This window comes from Carcharhinus amblyrhynchos, unplaced genomic scaffold (genome assembly GCF_965287045.1).
Source record: "Carcharhinus amblyrhynchos unplaced genomic scaffold, sCarAmb.v2.hapA scaffold_76, whole genome shotgun sequence".
In the NCBI taxonomy this organism is placed as follows: domain Eukaryota; kingdom Metazoa; phylum Chordata; class Chondrichthyes; order Carcharhiniformes; family Carcharhinidae; genus Carcharhinus; species Carcharhinus amblyrhynchos.
Genome location: NW_027649816.1, coordinates 737,532 through 763,085, shown reverse-complemented (window position 1 = coordinate 763,085; position 25,554 = coordinate 737,532). Strand labels below are relative to the sequence as shown.

General features: G+C 49.0%; 1 protein-coding gene across 1 annotated transcript in view; it reads right to left on the bottom strand.

Annotated features, from left to right (window-relative positions):
- Positions 1–25,554, bottom strand: part of LOC145337798 (dynein axonemal heavy chain 6-like) — a 785,492-nt gene that overhangs the window by 185,015 nt on the left and 574,923 nt on the right. The gene's annotated exons all lie outside the window — the stretch shown is intronic.

Below are 25,554 nucleotides of genomic sequence, written 5' to 3'. Positions count from 1 at the left end.
TGGTTGTCAAATAGGAGGCAGAGAGTGGGGGTCAATGGGTGCTATTCGAATTGGCGGATGGTGACTAGTGGAGTGCCCCAGGGGTCGGTGCTGGGGCCTCAGCTGTTTACCATTTATATAGATGATCTGGAGGAGGGAACCGAGTGTAGGGTGTCGAAATTTGCTGATGACACCAAGATTAGTGGAACAGCAAATTGTGCAGAGGGTGTGGAGAGTCTGCAGAAGGATCTAGATAGGCTGGGCGAATGGGCCAGGAAATGGCAAATGGAATTTAATGTTGGCAAGTGCGAGGTGGTCCACTTTGGCAGGAATAATGGTAGGAAGGACTATTACTTACGGGGCGAAAAACTGCAGCAGGCGACGGTGCAGAGGGACCTCGGGGTCCTTGTGCATGAGTCGCAAAAACCCAGCTTGCAGGTGCAGCAGGTGGTCAGGAAGGCGAATGGGATGCTGGCCTTCATAGCGAGGGGGATTGAATATAAAAGTAGGGAGGTCTTGCTGCGGCTGTATAGGGCATTGGTGAGGCCGCAGCTGGAGTACTGTGTGCAGTTTTGGGCGCCGTACTTACACAAGGATATTTTGGCCTTGGAGGGAGTGCAGAGGAGGTTTACTAGGCTGATGCCGGAGTTGAGGGGGTTGAGCTATGAGGAGAGGCTGAATAAACTAGGCTTGTACTCGTTGGAGTTTAGAAGAATGAGGGGAGATCTCATTGAGACGTATAAGATGATGAATGGGATGGATAGGATAGAGGTGGAGAGACTCTTCCCGCTCAGAAAGGATAGTAGGACTAGGGGGCACAGCCTCAAGATAAAGGGAGGGCGGTTTAGGACGGAGTTGAGGAGGAACTTCTTCACTCAAAGGGTGGTGAATCTCTGGAATTCTCTGCCCGTTGAAGTGGTGGAGGCTATCTCGCTAAATATTTTTAAGACGCGGGTTGATGGGTTTTTGATAAGAGAGGGGATTAAGGGTTATGGGGAGAGGGCGGGAATGTGGAACTGAGCCACGACAGATCAGCCATGATCTTATTGAATGGCGGGGCAGGCTCGAAGGGCTAGATGGCCTACTCCTGCTCCTATTTCTTATGTTCTTATGTTCTTACGAGTTTTGGGTGGGATTTTACGAGTCTCGGGTGGGATTTTATGAGTCTCGTCAGGATCTTATGAGCCTTGGGTGGGATTTTACGAGCCTCGGGTGGGATTTTATGAGCCTCGGGTGGGATTTTACGAACCTTGTGTGGGATTTTACGAGTCTCGGATGGGATTTTACGAGTCCCATCGGGATCTTATGAGTCTTGGGTGGGATTTTACGAGTCTCAGGTGGGATTTTACGAGTCTCGGGTGGGATTTTACGAGCCTCGGGTGAGATTTTACGAGTCTCGGGTGGGATTTTACGAGTCTTGTCGGGATCTTACGATTCTCAGGTGGGATTTTACGAACCTTGTGTGGGATTTTACGAATCTCAGATGGAATTTTACGAGTCTCGGGTGGGATTTTACGAGTCTCGTCGGGATCTTACGAGTCTCGGGTGGGATTTTACGAGTCTCGTCGGGATCTTACGAGTCTCGGGTGGGATTTTACGAGTCTCGGGTGGGATTTTACGAGTCTCGGGTGGGATTTTACGAACCTTGTGTGGGATTTTACGAGTCTCGGACGGGATCTTACAAGCGAGACAGTAAAATTCCAGCAAGCCTTCAGCAAACGTTCCATCATCCTTCATCTTCATTCATTCAACTGGCAACTGGAGGTTTCTTTCAGAGAATAATGTTTCGGAATCCATTTTTGGATCATTCAGACATGACATAATATATTTGAGAGGAAGTGGTGACTTTGGAAAATTATTCCCAAAAGTCAGCCCTGCTTTCTGTCTGAATCTTGCAGTTTGATACGATGGTATATCTACATTTCCAGCCTTACGTAATACTGGATATTTTTACAGAATGAACTGCACTGTCCGCTGTAGACACAAGCAAACTATCTAACTCTGAGCCACCTGCTTACACTAACCACAGTGCTGGCCTAACTCAGTAAACTGTCTGCTGCACCATTCATTCATCAGCCTGGGCTTGGCACCTCTGCCCAGAGACACATCTGTCTCCTTATCCATGCCCCTGCAAACACCACATGTGTCAAACAGTCCAATGGTGAATGCAAGCAAAAAGCCCCAGTGTTCAACTGCAGTTTCTGCATTGCTCTAGTCTGAAGTCATGTTGATGCTTTGATACCCGCTGTAGCTCTCTGCCTCCCTCAGCAGTGTCACCCTTGGAGAATCTGTTCTCTTAGTAAACTTGAGGCAGTGAACTCGACCAGAGCAAGCACTCAATCCAGCTCCCTTATACAAGCAGACTCACTGCAGCTCTGTGAACGGAGGGAGCAGACATGGAGCCCGCTGTATGGCATAAGGTAGGGAGCTTCTTTCTGACAATTCATTCTTTTCATTTTGTCAGTTTTACTCTGTTTTCTGTACATTGCTTGAAAACAGGTTTAAGATTCACCCTGTTTGAATTTTGAAACTTGGACGAGGAAAGCTGTGTGTTTCTGAAGCGTGGTAAAATTCTGCTGGAAGAGTCTGGGCCAGCGTCAGGGGTGGGGTGGACAGGAGACTCGACCTTTTAACTCTGCTGCACTTTTATTTCCCTCTGTCTTTGGGTCTCACTTGTTCCTTAAGAGATGCAGATACCCTCTGATTGACAGAAAAGCTTCTGGCTCAGGAAAACATTCTAACCTCAGTCAGTCCATCAGACAGAGGTGAGCAGGACACCAGCTCAATACTCTGCAGAATGTCACCAGTGGGTAATAGTCACGGCACAGATGGTGGCACAGCTGGTACTGCGCCCATCTCTGGGTCAGAAACTTGTGGCTTCAAGACTCATTCCAGAAAAATGAGCTCAAATTCAAACTGTCACTGCAAGTGTAATACAGAGGGAGCACTGCACTGTCACTGCCAGAGTAATACAGAGGGAGCGCTGCACTGTCACTGCCAGAGTAATACAGAGGGAGCGCTGCACTGTCACTGCCAGAGTAATACAGAGGGAGCCCTGCACTGTCACTGCCAGAGTAATACAGAGGGAGCGCTGCACTGTCACTGCCAGAGTAATACAGAGAGAATGCTGCACTGTCACTGCCAGAGTAATACAGAGGGAGCGCTGCACTGTCACTGCCAGAGTAATACAGAGAGAATGCTGCACTGTCACTGCCAGAGTAATACAGAGGGAGCGCTGCACTGTCACTGCCAGAGTAATACAGAGGGAGCGCTGCACTGTCACTGCAAGTGTAATACAGAGGGAGCACTGCACTGTCACTGCCAGAGTAAAACAGAGAGAACGCTGCACTGTCACTGCCAGAGTAATACAGAGGGAGTGCTGCACTGTCACTGCCAGAGTAATACAGAGAGGGCGCTGCACTGTCACTGCCAGAGTAATACAGAGGGAGTGCTGCACTGTCACTGCCAGAGTAATACAGAGGGAGCGCTGCACTGTCACTGCAAGTGTAATACAGAGGGAGCACTGCACTGTCACTGCCAGAGTAAAACAGAGAGAACGCTGCACTGTCACTGCCAGAGTAATACAGAGGGAGTGCTGCACTGTCACTGCCAGAGTAATACAGAGAGGGCGCTGCACTGTCACTGCCAGAGTAATACAGAGGGAGCGCTGCACTGTCACTGCCAGAGTAATACAGAGGGAGCCCTGCACTGTCACTGCAAGTGTAATACAGAGGGAGCACTGCACTGTCACTGCCAGAGTAATACAGAGGGAGCGCTGCACTGTCACTGCCAGAGTAATACAGAGGGAGCACTGCACTGTCACTGCCAGAGTAATACAGAGGGAGCGCTGCACTGTCACTGCAAGTGTAATACAGAGGGAGCGCTGCACTGTCACTGCCAGAGTAATACAGAGGGAGCGCTGCACTGTCACTGCCAGAGTAATACAGAGGGAGCACTGCACTGTCACTGCCAGAGTAATACAGAGAGGGCGCTGCACTGTCACTGCAAGTGTAATACAGAGGGAGCGCTGCACTGTCACTGCCAGAGTAATACAGAGGGAGCGCTGCACTGTCACTGCCAGAGTAATACAGAGGGAGCCCTGCACTGTCACTGCAAGTGTAATACAGAGGGAGCACTGCACTGTCACTGCCAGAGTAATACAGAGGGAGCGCTGCACTGTCACTGCCAGAGTAATACAGAGGGAGCACTGCACTGTCACTGCCAGAGTAATACAGAGGGAGCGCTGCACTGTCACTGCAAGTGTAATACAGAGGGAGCGCTGCACTGTCACTGCCAGAGTAATACAGAGAGGGCGCTGCACTGTCACTGCAAGTGTAATACAGAGGGAGCACTGCACTGTCACTGCCAGAGTAATACAGAGGGAGCACTGCACTGTCACTGCCAGAGTAATACAGAGGGAGCCCTGCACTGTCACTGCAAGTGTAACACAGAGGGAGCACTGCACAGTCACTGCCAGAGTAATACAGAGAGAATGCTGCACTGTCACTGCCAGAGTAATACAGAGGGAGCGCTGCACTGTCACTGCCAGAGTAATACAGAGGGAGCGCTGCACTGTCACTGCAAGTGTAATACAGAGGGAGCACTGCACTGTCACTGCCAGAGTAAAACAGAGAGAACGCTGCACTGTCACTGCCAGAGTAATACAGAGGGAGTGCTGCACTGTCACTGCCAGAGTAATACAGAGAGGGCGCTGCACTGTCACTGCCAGAGTAATACAGAGGGAGCGCTGCACTGTCACTGCCAGAGTAATACAGAGGGAGCGCTGCACTGTCACTGCAAGTGTAATACAGAGGGAGCACTGCACTGTCACTGCCAGAGTAAAACAGAGAGAACGCTGCACTGTCACTGCCAGAGTAATACAGAGGGAGTGCTGCACTGTCACTGCCAGAGTAATACAGAGAGGGCGCTGCACTGTCACTGCCAGAGTAATACAGAGGGAGCGCTGCACTGTCACTGCCAGAGTAATACAGAGGGAGCCCTGCACTGTCACTGCAAGTGTAATACAGAGGGAGCACTGCACTGTCACTGCCAGAGTAATACAGAGGGAGCGCTGCACTGTCACTGCCAGAGTAATACAGAGGGAGCACTGCACTGTCACTGCCAGAGTAATACAGAGGGAGCGCTGCACTGTCACTGCAAGTGTAATACAGAGGGAGCGCTGCACTGTCACTGCCAGAGTAATACAGAGGGAGCGCTGCACTGTCACTGCCAGAGTAATACAGAGGGAGCGCTGCACTGTCACTGCCAGAGTAATACAGAGGGAGCGCTGCACTGTCACTGCAAGTGTAATACAGAGGGAGCACTGCACTGTCACTGCCAGAGTAATACAGAGGGAGCCCTGCACTGTCACTGCAAGTGTAATACAGAGGGAGCACTGCACTGTCACTGCCAGAGTAATACAGAGGGAGCGCTGCACTGTCACTGCAAGTGTAATACAGAGGGAGCACTGCACTGTCACTGCCAGAGTAAAACAGAGAGAACGCTGCACTGTCACTGCCAGAGTAATACAGAGGGAGTGCTGCACTGTCACTGCCAGAGTAATACAGAGAGGGCGCTGCACTGTCACTGCCAGAGTAATACAGAGAGGGCGCTGCACTGTCACTGCCAGAGTAATACAGAGGGAGCGCTGCACTGTCACAGCCAGAGTAATACAGAGGCAGTGCTGCACTGTCACTGCCAGAGTAATAGAGGAAGCACTGCGCTGTCACTGCCAGAGTAATACAGAGAGAGCGCTGCACTGTCACTGCCAGAGTAATACAGAGGGAGCGCTGCACTGTCACTGCCAGTGCAATAGAGGAAGCGCTGCATTGTCACTGCCAGAGTAATACAGAGAGAACGCTGCACTGTCACTGCCAGTGTACTACAGAGGGAGCGCTGCACCGTCACTGCCAGAGTAATACAGAGGGACTGTTGCACTGTCACTGCCAGGGTAATACAGAGGGAGCGCTGCACTGGCACTGCCAGGGTAATACAGAGGGAATGCTGCACTGTCACTGCAAGAGTAATACAGAGGGAGCGCTGCACTCTCACTGCCAGGGTAATACAGAGGGAGCACTGCACTGTCACTGCCAGGACAATACAGAGGGAGCACTGCTCTGTCACTGCCAGTGTCATACAGAGGGAGTGCTGCACTGTCACTGCCAGGGTAATACAGTGGGAGCGCTGCACTGTCACTGTTAGGATAATACAGAGTACTGCACTGTCATTGCCAGGGTAATACAAAAGGAGCACCGCACTGTCAAAGCTAGTGTAATACATAGGGAGCGCTGCACTCTCACTGCCAGGGTAATACAGAGGGAATGCTGCACTGTCACTGCCAGTGGAATAGAGGGAGCACTGCGCTGAGCTCTAGCTCATTAGAGGGGTCAGTTTTTGTACAAAGCGTGCAGGAAGGTTTTTTGACTCAGTATGTAGATAGACCAACTAGAGGTGAGGCTATATTGGATTTGGTGCTGGGAAATGAGCCAGACCAGGTGTTAGACTTGGAAGTTGGTGTGCATTTTGGTGATAGTGACCACAATTCGGTTACGTTCACCTTAGTGATGGAAAGGGATAGACTGGAACCTTGGGACAGTAGTTTTAGCTGGGGGAAGGGTAATTATAAGGCTATTAGGAGAGAATTATGAAGCATAGGTTGGACTAGGAGATTACAGGGACTGGGAACGTCCGAAATGTGGAGTTTTTTCAAGGAGCAGCTACTGCGAGTCCTTGATATGTATGTCCCTGTCAGGAAATGGTCGAGCAAGGGAACCGTGGTGCACTAAAAAAGTTGTTTCGCTGGTTAAAAGGAAAAAGGAGGCTTATGTCAGGGTGAGACTTGAGGGCTCAGGTAGTGCACTGGAAAGCTTTAGATTGGCTAGGAGGGAGTTAAAGAGTGAGTTAAGAAGAGCTAAAAGAGGACACGAGAAGACTTTGGCTGATAGGATTAAGGAGAATCCTAAGGCGTTCTATAGATATGTTAAGAACAGAAGATTGGTTAGGGCAAGATTAGGGCCGGTTAGAGACAGCAGTGGGAAGTTATGTGTGGAACCGGAAGAGATTGGAGAGGCATTGAACCAATATTTCTCTTTGGTATTCACGCAGGGAGACATAAATGTAGCTGTGGAGAACACTGGGTTACAGGGTTGTAAACTAGACAGTATTGCAGTTGATAAGGAGGATGTGCTAGATATTCTTGAGGGTTTGAAAATAGATAAGTCCCCTGGGCCGGACAGGATTTACCCTAGGATTCTCTGGGAGGCAAGAGAGGCGATTGCAGAGCCTCTGGCTCTGATCTTCAGGTTGTCGTTGGTCACAGGTATAGTGCCAGAGGATTGGAGGATAGCGAATGTTGTCCCATTGTTTAAGAAGGGGAACAGAGACTTCCCCGGGAATTACAGACTGGTGAGTCTTACTTCTGTTGTGGCTAAAGTTTTAGAAAAAATGATTAGAGATAGGATTTATAGTTATTTAGAGAGTAATGTATTGATTGGAGATAGTCAGCACAGTTTTGTGAAGGGTAGGTCGTGCCTTACTAACCTTATTGAGTTTTTTGAGGAAGTGACCAAAGAGGTGGATGAGGGAAAGGCAGTTGATGTGGTATATATGGACTTTAGTAAGGTGGTTGATAAGGTTCACCATGGAAGGCTTCTGCAGAAAATGCAGATGTATGGGATTGGGGGTGATTTAGTTAATTGGATCAGGAATTGGCTAGCAGATAGGAGACAGAGGGTGGTGGTTGATGGTAAATATTCGTCATGGAGTTCGGTTACAAGTGGTGTGCCTCAGGGATCTGTTTTGGGACAACTGCTGTTTGTAATTTTTATAAATGATCTGGATGAGGGTATAGTTGGGTGGATCAGTAAATTTGCTGATGACACCAAAGTCGGAGGAGTGGTAGATAGTGAAGAGGGGTGTCATTGTTTACAGAGAGACTTGGACAAGTTGCAGAGCTGGGCCGAGAGGTGACAGATGGAGTTTAATGCGGAAAGGTGTGAGGTAATTCACTTTGGCAGGAATAACAGATGTGTCGAGTATAGGGCTAATGGTGAGGACTCTGAATAGTGTTGATGAACAGAGGGATCTAGGTGTATGTGTACATAGATCCCTGAAAGTTGGGAATCGAGTAGATAAGGTTGTTAGGAAGGCATACGGTGTCTTGGCGTTTATTGGTAGGGGGATTGAATTTAGGAGCCGCAATGTCATGTTGCAACTGTACAAAACTCTGGTGCGTCCGCACTTGGAGTATTGTGTACAGTTCTGGTCCCCACATTACAGGAAGGATGTGGAGGTATTGGAGAGGGTGCAGAGGAGGTTTACCAGGATGTTGCCTGGTATGGAGGGAAGGTCCTATGAGGAGAGACTGAGGGATTTGGGGTTGTTTTCGTTAGAAAGAAGGCGGCTAAGAGGGGATCTTATTGAAACATATAAGATGATTAGAGGTTTAGATAGGGTGGACAGTGATAGCCTTTTTCCTCGGATAGAGAAAGCTAGCATGAGGGGGCATAGCTGTAAATTAAGGGGTGGTAGATATAGGACGGATGTCAGAGGTAGGTTCTTTACCCAGAGGGTGGTGAGGGATTGGAATGCCCTGCCTGCTGCAGTTGTAAATGCGCCTAGTTTGGGGGCGTTTAAGAGATCCGTGGATAGGTTTATCGACGGAAAGGGATTGGTTTAGGTTAGTGGGTCATTGCTTTTTTAATTGGTCAGCGCAACATCGTGGGCCGAAGGGCCTGTTCTGCACTGTAATGTTCTATGTTCTATGTCAATACCAGTGTAATACAGAGGGAGTGCTGCACTGTCACTGCCAGGGTAATAGACAGGGAGCGCTGCACTATCACTGCCAGTGTAATACAGAGGGAGGACTGTACTGTCACTGCCACTGCAATACAGAGGGAACACTGCACTGTCACTGCCAGGGTAATACAGAGGGAGTGCTGCACTGACATTGCCTGGGTAATACACAGGAGCACTGCACTGTCAGCTGCCAGGTTAATACAGAGGGGGTGCTGCACTGCCACTGTCATACAGATTGAGTGTTGCACTGTCATTGCCAGGATAATACAGAGGGAATGCTGCACTGTCACTGCCAGGGTAATATAGTGGGAGCACTGCATTTCATTGCCAGTGTAATACAGAGGGAGTGCTGCACTGACACTGCCAGTGTCATACAGGGAGAGCGCTGCACTGTCACTGCCAGTGTAATACAGAGGGAGCGCTGCACCGTCACTGCCAGTGTAATACACAGGGAGCACTGCACTGTCACTGCCAGTGTAATACAGAAGGTGCACAGCACGGTCACTGCTAGTGTAATACAGAGGGAACACTGCACTGTCACTGCCAGGGTAATACAGAGGGAGCACGGCACTTCACTGCCAGTGTAATACAGAGGGAGCGCTGCACTGGCAGAGACACTAATGCAATAGAGAGGGAGTGCTGCACTGGCTGCACTAGTGTAATACAAAGGGAGTGTAATACAGAGGGAGAGTTGCTCTGGCTGAGACACTAGTCTAATTCAGAGGGAGAGCTGTACTGGCAGAGACACCAATGTAATACAAGGGAGCGCCGCACTGTCAGAGACACTAATGTAATACAGAGGGAGTGTTGCACTGGCTGACACACTGGTGTAATACCGAAGGAGTGCTGCACTGTTGGAAACATTAGTGTAATACAGAGGGAGTGCTGCACTGGCAGGGACACCAGTGTAATACAGAGGGAGTACTGCTCTGTCAGAGACAACAGTGTCATACAGACGGAGTGCTGCACTGTCAGAGACACTAGTGTAATACAGAGTGCTGCACTGTCAGAGACACTAGTGTAATACAGAGTGCTGCACTGTCAGAGACACTAGTGTAATACAGAGTGCTGCATTGTCAGAGACACCAGTGTAATACAGAGGGAGTGCTGCACTGGCAGGGACACCAGTGTTATATAGATGGAGTGCTGCACTGTCAGAGACACTAGTGTTATACAGAGGGAGTGCTGCACTGTCAGACACTAGCGTTATACAGAGGAAATGCTGCACTGGTGGAGACACCAGTGTAATACAGAGGGAATGTTGCACTGGCGGAGACACCAGTGTTATACAGAGGGAATGCTGCACTGTCAGAGGCACTAGTGTTATACAGAGGGAGTGCTGCACTGGCAGAGTTACTATCTTTCAAATGAGATATTAAACTGAGTTCTCCCTGTTTTGAGGAAGATGAGGAGAGCTTTCCCCATTGTCCTGCCCTTGGCTGACATCATTAAGAAAGTTTATCCACTTGTTCTTATTTTGTTGTTTATATTGATATTGGAAGCTGCAGTTTATATAAAAGTGATCACACATCTGAAACCATACTCTTTGGGATGAAAACATTACGGGGCACTAAGTGCAGGATTTTACCCTCAGTGCTGTGACTGAAATTCTTGTGAGTGTGCAGCTGTATCTCTCTCTGTCTATAAACGCTGGGTTATGTGGTGAGTCAGATACATACCTTCCTGAAAGTGAAATAAACACACTAACTGCTGTCTGTGCTTTCTTTATCTCATTCAGTCTGATTGGAGAATGGTTTTCCTGCTATGGATAACACTGTGTGTGTGTCAGGCAGGAACAGGGCAATGCCCTAAGGAGTGTAGCTGTAGCTGGAAGCCTCCTATTAATCGCACTGAGGTGGACTGTTATCGACAGGGCCTGAAGACAATGCCAGCAAAGCTGCCTGAGGATTCCTGGGTCCTGCGGATGGGTAAGTGCTGCCACTGGATCTCACACTCATGGACAGACAGTGACTGGGCTGCACTAATGTGTCTTGGAGCAGCACAATGGGCCTTATTCATGATTCATTGACTATGTGACCTACCAGGAACGTTCCCAATTGTGCATAGAAGGTGGCCATTTGGCCCATCATGTCTGTTCCAGCTGATTGTAAAAGCAATCCAATTCCTTTCACTTCCTCTTCTCCTTTCCTGTTAATTTGTATCTTCCAGTTATTTACCCCACTCCCTATTGAAAATGAATCTGCTGAATGTGTTTCCAGCTCCCTCTCGGGCAGTGTATCACAGACACTAGATGTGTAAAATAACACTGCCCCCACCTCTCCCAATCTACTGCTTCTGCCGATTAGATTGGAGATTAGAAATAGGAGAGGAGAGGTCACCCTGTTGGGAGTCTTTTATAGACCTCCTAAAAGTTCTAGAGAGGTTGAGGAAAGGATTGCGGAGACGATCCTGGTTAGGAGTGAAAGTAATAGGGTAATTGTTATGGGGGACTTTAACTTTACGAATATTGATTGGAATTGCTATAGCTCTAGCTCGTTAGAGGGGTCAGTTTTTGTACAAAGCGTGCAGGAAGGTTTTTTGACTCAGTATGTTGATAAGCCAACTAGAGGTGAGGCTATATTGGATTTGGTGCTGGGAAATGAGCCAGACCAGGTGCTAGACTTGGAAGTTGGTGTGCATTTTGGTGATAGTGACCACAATTCGGTTACGTTCACCTTAGTGATGGAAAGGGATAGGCATGAACCTCGGGTCAGTAGTTTTAGCTGGGGTAAGGGTAATTATGAGGCTATTAGGAGAGAATTAGGAAGCATAGGTTGGACTAGGAGATTACAGGGACTGGGAACGTCCGAAATGTGGAGTTTTTTCAAGGAGCAGCTACTGCGAGTCTGTGATAGGTATGTCCCTGTCAGGCAAGGAGGAATTGGTAGGGCTAGGGAACCGTGGTGCACTAAAAAAGTTGATTCGTTGGTTAAAAAGAAAAAGGAGGATTATGTTCGGATGAGACGTGAGGGCTCGGGTAGTGCACTAGAAAACTTTAGATTGGCTAGGAGGGAGTTGAAGAGTGAGTTAAGAAGGGCTAAAAGAGGACATGAGAAGACTTTGGCTGATAGGATTAAGGAGAATCCTAAGGCGTTCTATAGGTATGTCAAGAACAGAAGATTGGTTAGGGCAAGATTAGGGCCAGTTAGAGACAGCAGAGGGAAGTTGTGTGTGGAACCGGAAGAGATTGGAGAGGCATTGAACCAATATTTCTCTTCAGTGTTCACGCAGGGGGACAAGAATATAGCTGAGGAGGACACTGGGTTGCAGGGGAGTAGAATAGACAGTATTACAGTTGATAAGGAGGATGTGCTGGATATTCTTGAGGGATTGAAGATAGATAAGTCCCCTGGTCCGGATGGGATTTACCCCAGGATTCTCTGGGAGGCAAGAGAAGTGATTGCAGAGCCTCTGGCTCTGATCTTCAGGTCGTCGTTGGCCTCTGGTATAGTACCGGAAGATTGGAGGATAGCGAATGTTGTCCCATTGTTTAAGAAGGGGAACAGAGACTTCCCCGGGAATTATAGACCGGTGAGTCTCACTTCTGTTGTGGGCAAGGTTTTAGAAAAAATTATTAGGGATAGGATTTATAGTTATTTGGAGAGTAATGAATTGATTGGAGATAGTCAGCATGGTTTTGTAGCGGGTAGGTCGTGCCTTACTAACCTTATTGAGTTTTTCGAGAAAGTGACCAAAGAGGTGGATGGGGGTAAGGCAGTTGATGTGGTATATATGGATTTTAGTAAGGCGTTTGATAAGGTTCACCATGGTAGGCTTCTGCAGAAAATGCAGATGTATGGGATTGAGGGTAGTCTAGGAAATTGGATCAGGAATTGGCTAGCAGATAGGAGACAGAAGATGGTGGTTGATGGTAAATATTCGTCATGGAGTTCAGTTACGAGTGGTGTGCCTCAGGGATCTGTTTTGGGGCCACTGCTGTTTGTAATTTTTATTAATGATCTGGATGAGGGTATAGTTGGGTGGATTAGTAAATTTGCTGATGACACCAAAGTCGGAGGTGTGGTAGATAGTGAGGAAGGGTGTCATAGTTTGCAGGAAGACTTGGACAGGTTGCAGAGCTGGGCCGAGAGGTGGCGGATGGAGTTTAATGCGGAGAAGTGTGAGGTAATTCACTTTGGTAGGAATAACAGATGTGTTGAGTATAGGGCTAACGGGAGGACTTTGAATAGTGTGGATGAACAGAGGGATCTAGGTGTATGTGTACATAGATCCCTGAAAGTTGGGAATCAAGTAGATAGGGTTGTTAAGAAGGCATACGGTGTCTTGGCGTTTATTGGTAGGGGGATTGAATTTAGGAGTCGCAGCGTCATGTTGCAACTGTACACAACTCTGGTGCGGCCGCACTTGGAGTACTGTGTGCAGTTCTGGTCCCCACATTACAGGAAGGATGTGGAGGCTTTGGAGAGGGTGCAGAGGAGGTTTACCAGGATGTTGCCTGGTATGGAGGGGAGGTCCTATGAGGAGAGACTGAGGGATTTGGGGTTGTTTTCGCTGGAAAGAAGGCGGCTAAGAGGGGATCTTATTGAAACATATAAGATGATTAGAGGTTTAGATAGGGTGGACAGTGATAGCCTTTTTCCTCGGATGGAGAAAGCTAGCACGAGGGGGCATGGCTTTAAATTAAGGGGTGGTAGTTATAGGACGGATGTCAGGGTAGGTTCTTTACCCAGAGGGTGGTGAGGGATTGGAATGCCCTTCCTGCTGCGGTTGTAAATGCGCCTAGTTTGGGGGCGTTTAAGAGATCCGTGGATAGGTTTATGGACGAAAAGGGATTGGTTTAGGTTAGAGGGTCATTGTTTTTTTTTAACTGGTCGGCGCAACATCGTGGGCCGAAGGGCCTGTTCTGCGCTGTAATGTTCTATGTTCTATTACTTTAACTTGTATGCGCTGGTTTGATTTGTTACCTGTATCAGTGTAGAGTGAAAAGTATTGTTTCTTGTGCGATATACAGAAGGTTACTGACCCTCCTCCCACTGGATACAGATTTCACAGAGGATTGGAGTTTGTCACAATCTCAGAACCAAACTGGTCACCACTCCTGCTTTCGCTCCTTTGCTTTTTGCCACACGATGGTAATTAAAAAGTGCCAGCAGTTTGTGTGTGTGATTTAATGACCTGGGAAGTCTTTCGCTGAGGAAGCTGATGGCCCTCACACTACTGGAGTGATGTGTCAGGCACCGACAGAGAGGACTGCAGCTTCCCACTGCCATGGGTGTTTCTGAAAATTAACTTTCATTTGTAAATATTTCACACACGCTGCTTCATTCACATGAACATCACTGTGATTTACTGAGATGAGATGGTTCAGGAAATTAGATCTACTGGTACACCTCATGGTGACAGGAGATTTAGGGACAGTGCTTTATTGTGGGTAGTATTTTTCATTCACTCTTTGTGAAAGGTTGGTGTAGTTCTCGGTACTCTGAGGTCTTGGCTGAACTGAGGGGTCTGCTGGTCTCTCCTTCAGCAGCAACGAACACAAAACCCAAGACACTACCCCGAGACAGACACGCCCCCGTCCCCGAAACGGGCGCACCCCCGTCCCCGAGACAGGCGTACCCCCGTCCCCGAGACAGGCGCGCCCCTGTCCCCGAGACAGACACAACTCCATCGCTGAGATAGACACAGCCCCATCACTGAGAGACGCGCCCCCGTCCCCGAGATAGACACACCCCCCGTCGCTGAGACAGACACAGCCCCATCACTGAGACAGACACAGCCCCATCACTGAGACAGACACACCCCCATCACTGAGACAGACACACCCCCATCACTGAGACAGACACACCCCCGTCGCTGAGACAGACACAGCCCCATCACTGAGACAGACGCACCCCCATCACTGAGACAGACACACCCCCATCACTGAGACAGACACACCCCCGTCGCTGAGACAGACACACCCCCATCACTGAGACAGACACAGCCCCATCACTGAGACAGACACACCCCCATCACTGAGACAGACACACCCCCATCACTGAGACAGACACACCCCCATCACTGAGACAGACACAGCCCCATCACTGAGACAGACACACCCCCATCACTGAGACAGACACACCCCCATCACTGAGACAGACACACCCCCGTCGCTGAGACAGACACACCCCCATCACTGAGACAGACACACCCCCATCACTGAGACAGACACACCCCCATCACTGAGACAGACACAGCCCCATCACTGAGACAGACACACCCCCATCACTGAGACAGACACACCCCTGTCGCTGAGACAGACACACCCCCGTCACTGAGACAGACACACCCCCATCACTGAGACAGACACACCCCCCGTCACTGAGACAGACACACCCCCATCGCTGAGACAGACACACCCCCATCACTGAGACAGACACACCCCCGTCACTGAGACAGACACGCCCCCCGTCGCTGAGACAGACACACCCCCATCACTGAGACAGACACACCCCCGTCACTGAGACAGACACACCCCCGTCACTGAGACAGACACGCCCCCATCGCTGAGACAGACACACCCCCCGTCGCTGAGACAGACACACCCCCCGTCACTGAGACAGACACACCCCCGTCACTGAGACAGACACGCCCCCATCGCTGAGACAGACACACCCCCCGTCACTGAGACAGACGCACCCCCATCACTGAGACAGACGCGCCCCCGTCGCTGAGACAGACACACCCCCGTCGCTGAGACAGACACACCCCCACCACTGAGACAGACACACCCCCGTCACTGAGACAGACACAGCCCCATCACTGAGACAGACACACCCCCATCACTGAGACAGACACACCCCCATCACTGAGACAGACACACCCCCATCACTGAGACAGACACACCCCCGTCACTGAGACAGACGCACCCCCATCACTGAGACAGACACACCCCCATCACTGAGACAGACACACCCCCATCACTGAGACAGACACAGCCCCATCACTGAGACAGACACACCCCCATCACTGAGACAGACACACCCCCATCACTGAGACAGACACAGCCCCATCACTGAGACAGACACACCCCCATCACTGAGACAGACACACCCCCCATCACTGAGACAGACACACCCCCATCACTGAGACAGACACACCCCCATCACTGAGACAGACACACCCCCGTCACTGAGACAGACACACCCCCGTCACTGAGACAGACGCACCCCCATCACTGAGACAGACACACCCCCGTCGCTGAGACAGACGCGCCCCCGTCGCTGAGACAGACACACCCCCGTCGCTGAGACAGACACACCCCCATCACTGAGACAGACACAGCCCCATCACTGAGACAGACACACCCCCATCACTGAGACAGACACACCCCCGTCACTGAGACAGACACAGCACCATCACTGAGACAGACACACCCCCATCACTGAGACAGACACACCCCCGTCGCTGAGACAGACACAGCCCCATCACTGAGACAGACACACCCCCATCACTGAGACAGACACACCCCCGTCACTGAGACAGACACACCCCCGTCACTGAGACAGACACACCCCCATCACTGAGACAGACACACCCCCGTCGCTGAGACAGACACACCCCCGTCACTGAGACAGACACACCCCCATCACTGAGACAGACGCACCCCCATCACTGAGACAGACACACCCCCGTCGCTGAGACAGACACACCCCCCATCACTGAGACAGACACACCCCCATCACTGAGACAGACACACCCCCATCACTGAGACAGACACACCCCCATCACTGAGACAGACACACCCCCATCACTGAGACAGACACACCCCCATCACTGAGACAGACACACCCCCATCACTGAGACAGACACAGCCCCATCGCTGAGACAGACACACCCCCGTCGCTGAGACAGACACAGCCCCGTCGCTGAGACAGACACACCCCCGTCGCTGAGACAGACACACCCCCCGTCGCTGAGACAGACACACCCCCCGTCGCTGAGACAGACACACCCCCCGTCGCTGAGACAGACACAGCCCCATCACTGAGACAGACACACCCCCATCACTGAGACAGACACAGCCCCATCACTGAGACAGACACACCCCCATCACTGAGACAGACACAGCCCCATCACTGAGACAGACGCGCCCCCGTCGCTGAGACAGACACACCCCCGTCGCTGAGACAGACACACCCCCGTCGCTGAGACAGACACACCCCCATCACTGAGACAGACACACCCCCATCATTGAGACAGACGCACCCCCATCACTGAGACAGACGCACCCCCATCACTGAGACAGACACACCCCCATCACTGAGACAGACGCACCCCCATCACTGAGACAGACGCACCCCCATCACTGAGACAGACGCACCCCCATCACTGAGACAGACACACCCCCATCACTGAGACAGACGCACCCCCATCACTGAGACAGACGCACCCCCATCACTGAGACAGACACACCCCCATCACTGAGACAGACACAGCCCCATCACTGAGACAGACGCGCCCCCGTCGCTGAGACAGACACACCCCCGTCGCTGAGACAGACACACCCCCCGTCGCTGAGACAGACACAGCCCCATCACTGAGACAGACACACCCCCCTCCCAGATAAGGAGTGGAGTCTGAGAGGCAGAGTAGGGAGCAGAGTGGAATGGAGGAGTGGAATCTAGGAGGCAGGATAGGGAGGAGAGGTGGACTGAAGGAGGCGAATATTGGAGGTAGTATAGGGAGAGGAGGTGGAGTGAAGGAGGAGGGGAATCTAGGAGGTAGGATAGGGACAAGAGGTGGAGTGGAGGAGATGAATCTGGGGAGTAGGTTAGGAAGGGAAGGTGGAGTGGAGGAGAGAGATCTGTGACGTAGTATAGGGAGGGAAGGTGGAGTGAAGGAGGGGAATCTGGGAGGTAGGATAGGGAGAGGAGGTGGCGAATGTAGGAGGGGAATCTGGGAGGTAGGATAGGGAGGGAAGGTGGAGTGGAGGACACAATGCTCCTTGTAATAAGTGGCTGTATGAATGGAGCTCACTCGCTTCCCCAGGACTATCGGAATATTATACTCACTCTAAGCCAATGTGTTCTTTTTTCAAAGGTCAGAACTTCCTGCAAACCCTTCCCGCTAAACTCCTGCAAGGATTGTCCTATACTGAGAGCATCAACTTTGAGCACAATGTCATCAGATCAATCCATCCTCGGACTTTCTCTGGTGCCAGCCAGCTGATCCTGGTTAATCTTCATGGCAACCAGCTGGCCAGGCTTCCTCGGAAGGCCTTTCAGGGTCTGTCCAGGCTTCGCTTCCTGATGCTGGGCCAAAACCGATTCAGTTCCATCAAAGCCGGGGCCTTTTCCGGCCTTCACAACCTGTCTGACCTGGATATGCAGCAGAATGCAATCACCTCACTGCCAGCCAATGTCTTCCTGTCTCTGACTGGCCTCAGGATTCTGGACCTGGCTTTCAACAAGATCCAGAAGCTCTCCAGCAGATCCTTCAGTGGCCTAGACAAGCTCTACTTCCTCAATCTGGATCACAACAGCCTCACTGAGATCCCTGCAGGAATCTTCCTGCCACTCCGCAGCCTGCAGATATTAATCTTGGACAACAACTTGCTCAGCACCTTCAGTGCTGCCAGTTTCAAAGGTTTAAGCAGTTTGCAGGAGTTGCACATGAGAAATAACCGTTTTGGCAAGCTCCCAAAAGACATCTTCAAACATACACCCAAACTTACCCAGCTAGCGCTGAGTGGTAACAAACTGAAATCCGTTGACGGAACATCATTCCTGCAGTTACCAGGTAAGAGTGTTTCAGCCAGACACAGTGGCACTGTGTTACAGGTAATGTATTAGCATGGATAGAGGATTGGTTAACTAACAGAAAGTAAAGAGTGGGGGTAAATGGGTGTTTTTCTGGTTGGCGATCAGTGACTAGTGGTGTGCCTCAGGGATCAGTGTTGGAACCGCAATTGTTTATGATTTACATAGATGGTTTGGAGTTGGGGACCAAGTGTAGTGTGTCTACATTCGCAGATGACACTGAGATGAGTTGCAGAGCAAAGTGTGCAGAGGATGCTGGAAGTCTGCAAAGGGATATATATAATCTAAGTAAGTGGGCAAAGGTCTGGCAGATAAGAGTACAATATTGATAAATGTGAGGTCATCCATTTTGGTAGGAATAACAGCAAAATGGACTATTATTTAAATGGTAAAAAATTGCAGCATGCACCTTTATCTTATGTAACAGTCTTTGGTGTGGCACCTTGTCAAATGCCTTCTGGAAATCCAGATACACCACATCCACAGGTTCCCCGTTGTCCACTGTACATGTAATGTTCTCAAAGAATTCCATCAAATTAGAACACAGAACATAGAACATAGAACATTAGAGCGCGGAACAGGCCCTTCGGCCCATAATGTTGCGCCGACCAGTCTTATTTTTTTAAAAAAAAACATTGACCCACTAATCTAAACCAATCCCTTTTCGTCCATAAACCTATCCACCAATCTCTTAAACGCCCCCAAACTAGGCGCATTTACAACTGCAGCAGGCAGGGCATTCCAGTCCCTCACCACCCTCTGGGTAAAGAACCTGCCCCTGACATCCGTCCTATAACTACCACCCCTTAATTTAAAGCCATGCCCCCTCGTGCTAGATTTCTCCATCCGAGGAAACAGGCTATCACCATCCACCCTATCTAAACCTCTAATCATCTTATATGTTTCTATAAGATCCCCTCTTAGCCGCCTTCTTTCCAGTGAAAACAACCCCAAATCCCTCAGTCTCTCCTCGTAGGACCTCCCCTGCATACCAGGCAACATCCTGGTAAACCTCCTCTGCACCCTCTCCAAAGCCTCCACATCCTTCCTGTAATGTGGGGACCAGAACTGCACACAGTACTCCAAGTGTGGCCGCACCAGAGTTGTGTACAGTTGCAACATGACGCTGCGACTCCTAAATTCAATCCCCCTACCAATAAACGCCAAGACGCCGTACGCCTTCTTAACAACCTTATCTACTTGATTCCCAACTTTCAGGGATCTATGTACACATACACCTAGATCCCTCTGCTCCTCCACTCTATTCAAAGTCCTCCCGTTAGCCCTATACTCAACACATCTGTTATTCCTACCGAAATGGATTACCTCACACTTCTCCGCATTAAACTCCATCCGCCACCTCGCGGCCCAGCTCTGCAACCTGTCCAAGTCACCCTGCAAACTTCGACACCCTTCCTCACAATCTACCACACCTCCGACTTTGGTGTCATCAGCAAATTTACTAATCCACCCAACTATACCCTCATCCAGATCATTAATAAAGATTACAAACAGCAGTGGCCCCAAAACAGATCCCTGAGGCACACCACTCGTAACCGAACTCCATGATGAATAATTACCATCAACCACCACCCTCTGTCTCCTATCTGCTAACCAATTCCTGATCCAAGTACCTAAATTACCACCAATCCCATACATCTGCATTTTCTGCAGAAGCATACCATGGTGAACCTTATCAAACGCCTTACTAAAATCCATATATACCACATCTACTGCCTTACCCCTATCCACCTCTTTGGTCACCTTCTCAAAGAACTCAATAAGGTTAGTAAGGCACGACCTTCCCGCTACAAAACCATGCTGACTATCTCTAATCAATTCATTACTCTCCAAATAACTATAAATCCTATCCCTAATAATTCTTTCTAAAACCTTGCCCACTACAGAAGTAAGACTCACTGGTCTATAATTCCCAGGGAAGTCTCTGCTCCCCTTCTTAAACAATGGGACAACATTCGCTGTCCTCCAATCTTCCGGTACTATACCAGAGACCAACGACGACCTGAAGATCAGAGCCAGTGGCTCTGCAATCACCTCTCTTGCCTCCCATAGAATCCTAGGGTAAATCCCATCCGGACCAGGGGACTTATCTATTTTCAACCCATCTAGAATATCCAACACATCCTCTGTATCAACTACAATACTTTCTATTTTACACCCCTTCACCCCAGTGACCTCCTCAGCTACATTCATATCGTCCTGCGTGAACACCGAAGAGAAATAATGGTTCAATGCCTCTCCAATCTCTTCCGGTTCCACACACAACTTCCCCCTACTGTCTGTAACTGGCCCTAATCTTGCCCTAACCAACCTTCTGTTCTTGACATACCTATAGAACGCCTTAGGATTCTCCTTAATCCTATCAGCCAAAGTCATCTCATGCTCTCTTCTAGCCCTTCTTAACTCCCTCTTCAACTCCCTCCTAGCCAATCTAAAGCTTTCTACTGCACTACCCGAGCCCTCAAGCCTCATCCGAACATAAGCCTCCTTCTTCTTCCTAACCAACAAATCAACTTTTTTAGTGCACCACGGTTCCCTAGCCCTACCAATTCCTCCTTGCCTGACAGGGACATACCTATCACAGACCCACAGTAGCTGCTCCTTGAAAAAACTCCACATTTCAGACGTTCCTAGTCCCTGTAATCTCCTAGTCCAATCCATGCTTCCTAATTCTCTCCTAATGGCCTCATAATTACCCTTCCCCCAGCTAAAACTACTGACCCGAGGTTCATGCCTATCCCTTTCCATCACTAAGGTGAACGTAACCGAATTGTGGTCACTATCACCAAAAAGCACACCAACTTCCAAGTCTAGCACCTGGTCTGGCTCATTTCCCAGCACCAAGTCCAATATAGCCTCACCTCTAGTTGGCCTATCTACATATTGAGTCAAAAAAAACCTTCCTGCACACTCTGAACAAAAACTGACCCCTCTAACGAGCTAGAGCTATAGCAATTCCAATCAATGTTAGTAAAGTTAAAATCCCCCATAACAATTACCCTATTACTTTCACTCCTAACCAGGATCGTCTCTGCAATCCTTTCCTCAACCTCTCTAGAACTTTTAGGAGGTCTATAAAAGACTCCCAACAGGGTGACCTCTCCTCTCCTATTTCTAATTTCTGCCCATACTACCTCAACAGACAAGTCCTCATTAAACTTCCTCTCTGACACTGTGATATAGCCCTTGACCAATAATGCTACTCCACCCCCCCTTGTACCTCCTTCTCTACTCCGACTAAAGCACTTGTACCCCGGCACCTGCAACATCCATTCCTGACCCCGCTCTATCCATGTCTCTGAAATGGCCACAACATCAAAGTCCCAGGTACTGGTCCACGCTGCAAGTTCATCCACTTTATTGCGAATACTCCTCGCGTTAAAGTATATACATTTCAAACCTCGCTCCGCCCCACCCCCACAATGCCGTGCAATGCCGTCCCCTTCTATGCCCCCCTCACTTTCACCCCCTCTACCCAGGATCCCACCCCCCCTCTGAATCAGTTTAAACCAGTCCGCATAGCCTTCACAAATTTACCCCACAGGATATTTGTTCCCCTCTGGTTCAGATGTATACCATCACTCTTATAGAGATCCCATCTTCCCCAGAATGAGCCCCAATTGCTCAAGTAATTAAACCCCTCCCTCCTGCACCATCCCCTCAGCCACAAGTTCAAACTTTCCCTCTCCCTATTCCTCTCTAAACTATCCCGTAGTCAAACATGACCTGTCCTTCATGAACCCATGCTGCATCTGCCTTGATGATGGATTCAAGCATTTTCCCCATTACAGAAGTTAAGCTATCTGACCTATAGTTACCAGCCTTTTGTCTACCTCCTTTTTTAAACAGTGGCATCACATTTGCTGTTTTCCAATCTACGGGAACCACCCCAGAGTCCAGCGAATTTTGATAAATTACCACTAGTGCATTTGCTATTTCTCCCGCCATCTCTTTTAGTTCCCTGGGATGCATTCCATCAGGGCCAGGAGACTTATCTACCTTTCGCCCCATTAACTTGCCCAACACTCCCTCTTTCATGATAATGATAGTTTCTAGGTCGTTACCTGCCATAGCCTTCCTGTCATCAATTTTTGGCATGTTATTTGTGTCTTCCACTGTGAAGACCGACACAAAATACCTGTTCAATGCCTCAGCCATTTTCTCATTTCCAGTTATTACATCCCCCTTCTCATCCTCTAAAGGACCAATGTTTACTTTAGTCACTCTTTTTCATTTTATATATTAGTAGAAACTTTTACTATCTATCTTTACATTCTGATTGTCAAAGAACAAAGAACAAAGAAAATTACAGCACAGGTACAGGCCCTCCCGCTCTCCAACCCTGCACAGACATGCTTCATGACTTAACTAAAACCCCCTACCCTTCCAGGGACCATATCCCTCCATTCCCATCCTATTCATGTATTTGTCAGGACACCCCTTAAAAGTCACTATAGTATCAGCTTCCACTCCCTCCCCCAACAATGGGTTCCAGGCACCCACCACCCTCTGTGTAAAAAATCTGCCTTGTACATCTCCTTTAAACCTTGCCCCTTGCACCTTAAACCTGTGCCCCTGAGTAATTAACTCTTCCACCTTGTGAAAAAGCTTCTGACCATCCCCTCTGCCCTCATAATCTTGTAGACTTCTATCACCCCTTAACCTCCATTGTTCCAGTGAGAACAAACCGAGTTTCTCCAGCCTCTCCTCATAGCTAATACCCTCCATACCAGGCAACATCCTGGTAAATCTTTTCTGTACCCTCTCCAAAGCTTCCACATCCTTCTGGTAGTGTGGTAACCAGAATTGAACACTATATTCCAAGTGCGGCCTCACTAAGGTTCTATAAAGCTGCAACATGACTTGCCAATTTTTAAACTCAATGCCCTGGCCGATGAAAGCAAGCATGCCATATGCCTTCTTCACTACCTTCTCCACCTGCATTACCACTTTCAGTGACCTGTGTACCTGTACACCCAGATCCCTCTGCCTATCAATACTCCCAAAGATTCTGCTATTTACTGTATATTTCCAATCTGTATCAGACCTTCCAAAATGCATTACCTCACATTTATCCGGATTAAACCCCATCTGCCATTTCTCCACCCAAGTCCCCAGTCGATCTATATCCTGCTGTATCCTCTGATGGCTCCTCCAAATCATTTCTATATATTACAAACAGCAAAGGCCCCAGCACTGATCCCCGAGGAATGTCACTTGTCACAGCCCTCCATTCAGAAACACACCTTTCCACTGCTACCCTCTGTCTTCTTTGACCGAGCCAGTTTTGTATCCACCTTGCCAGCTCACCTCTGATCCCATGTGGCTTCACCTTCGACACCAGTCTGCCATGAGGGACCTTGTCAAAGACCTTACTGAAGTCCATGTAGACAACATCCACTGCCCTGCCCTCATCAATCATCTTCGTCACTTCCTTGAAAAACTCGATCAAGTTTGTGAGACACGATCTCCCCTTCACAAAACCATGTTGCCTCTCACTAATATGTCCACTTATTTCCAAGTGGGAGTAAATCCTGTCTCGAAGAATCCTCTCCAATAATTTCCCTATCACTGATGCAAGGCTCACCGACCTGTAATTACCTGGATTATTTTTGCTACGCTTCTTAAACAAAGAAACAACATTGGCTATTCCCCAATCCTCTGGGACCACCCCTGTAAGAAGTCTCACAACACCAGGTTAAAGTCCAACAGGTTTATTTGGTAGCATAAGCTACTAGCTTTTGGAGCGCTGCTCTCTCATCAGGGCAACTCCCACTCACTTGATAAAGGAACAGTGCTCCGAAAGCTAGTGGCTTGTGCTACCAAATAAACCTGTTGGACTTTAACCTGGTGTTGTGAGACTTCTTACTGTGTTTACCTCCCCTGTAGCCAGTGAGGATACAAAGATTTCTCTCAAGGCCCCAGCAATTTCCTCCCTTGCCTCTCTCAGTATTTTGGGGTATATCCCATCAGGCCCTGGGGACTTGTCTACCTTAATGTTTCTCAAGAACCCCAGTGTCACCTCCTTTTTGATCTCAAACTATCTACACACCCTTTCCCAGACTCATCATTCACCAGTCCTTCTCTTTGGTAAATATTGATGCAAAGTACTCAATTAATACCTCGCCCATTTCCTCTGGCTCCACATATAGATTCCCTCCACTGTCCTTGAGTGGGCCAACCCTCTCCCTGGCTACCCTCTTACTCTTTATATATGTATAAAAAGCCTTAGGATTTTCCTTACTCCTACTGGCCAATGCTTTTTCACGCCCCTTTTAGCCCTCCTTACTCTTTGCTTAAAGTTCTTTCTACTTTCCTTGTCAAAAAAACCAACCTGGTTCACTTATGTCCGTTAGGGAAGGAAATCTGCTGTCTTAGCTGATCTGGCCTACATGTGACTCTAAACCCACAGCAATGTGAGTTATTCTTAACTGTCCTCTGAAATAGCCTGGCAAGCCACTCATTTCAAGCGCAGTTATAGATGGGCAATTAATGCTGGCCTTGCCAGTGATGACCACATCACATAAATGAATAAAAAGAACGCACCATGGGCCAGTTGGGTTTCTGACTGTGAATGAGGTGATGGAACAGTTTCACTCTTTCCAGTCACTCGGTACACTGGACATTGGTTTAGACTAATTGATAAGAGTTCAGATTTCGGGTAGTTATACAAAATCTGAAGTTTTCTGGTAATGAGGCCATGGATTGCTTCTGGCCAATATGGCAAATGTTAGAGATTTGCTGGAATTCTATCGCCTTGCCCACATGGGAATCGGAGTGGGCAATCTGGGTGTACAGGTACACAGGTCACTGAAAGTGGCAATGCAGGTGGAGAAGGTAGTCAAGAAGTCACATGGCATGCTTGCCTTCATTGGCTGCAGCAGTGAGTTTAAAAGCTGGCAAGTTATGTTGCAGCTGGAGATGAAGGTTGAGGGGAGACCTGATAGAAGTCTACAATACTTTGACAGGCATGGACAGAGTGGATAGTCAGAAG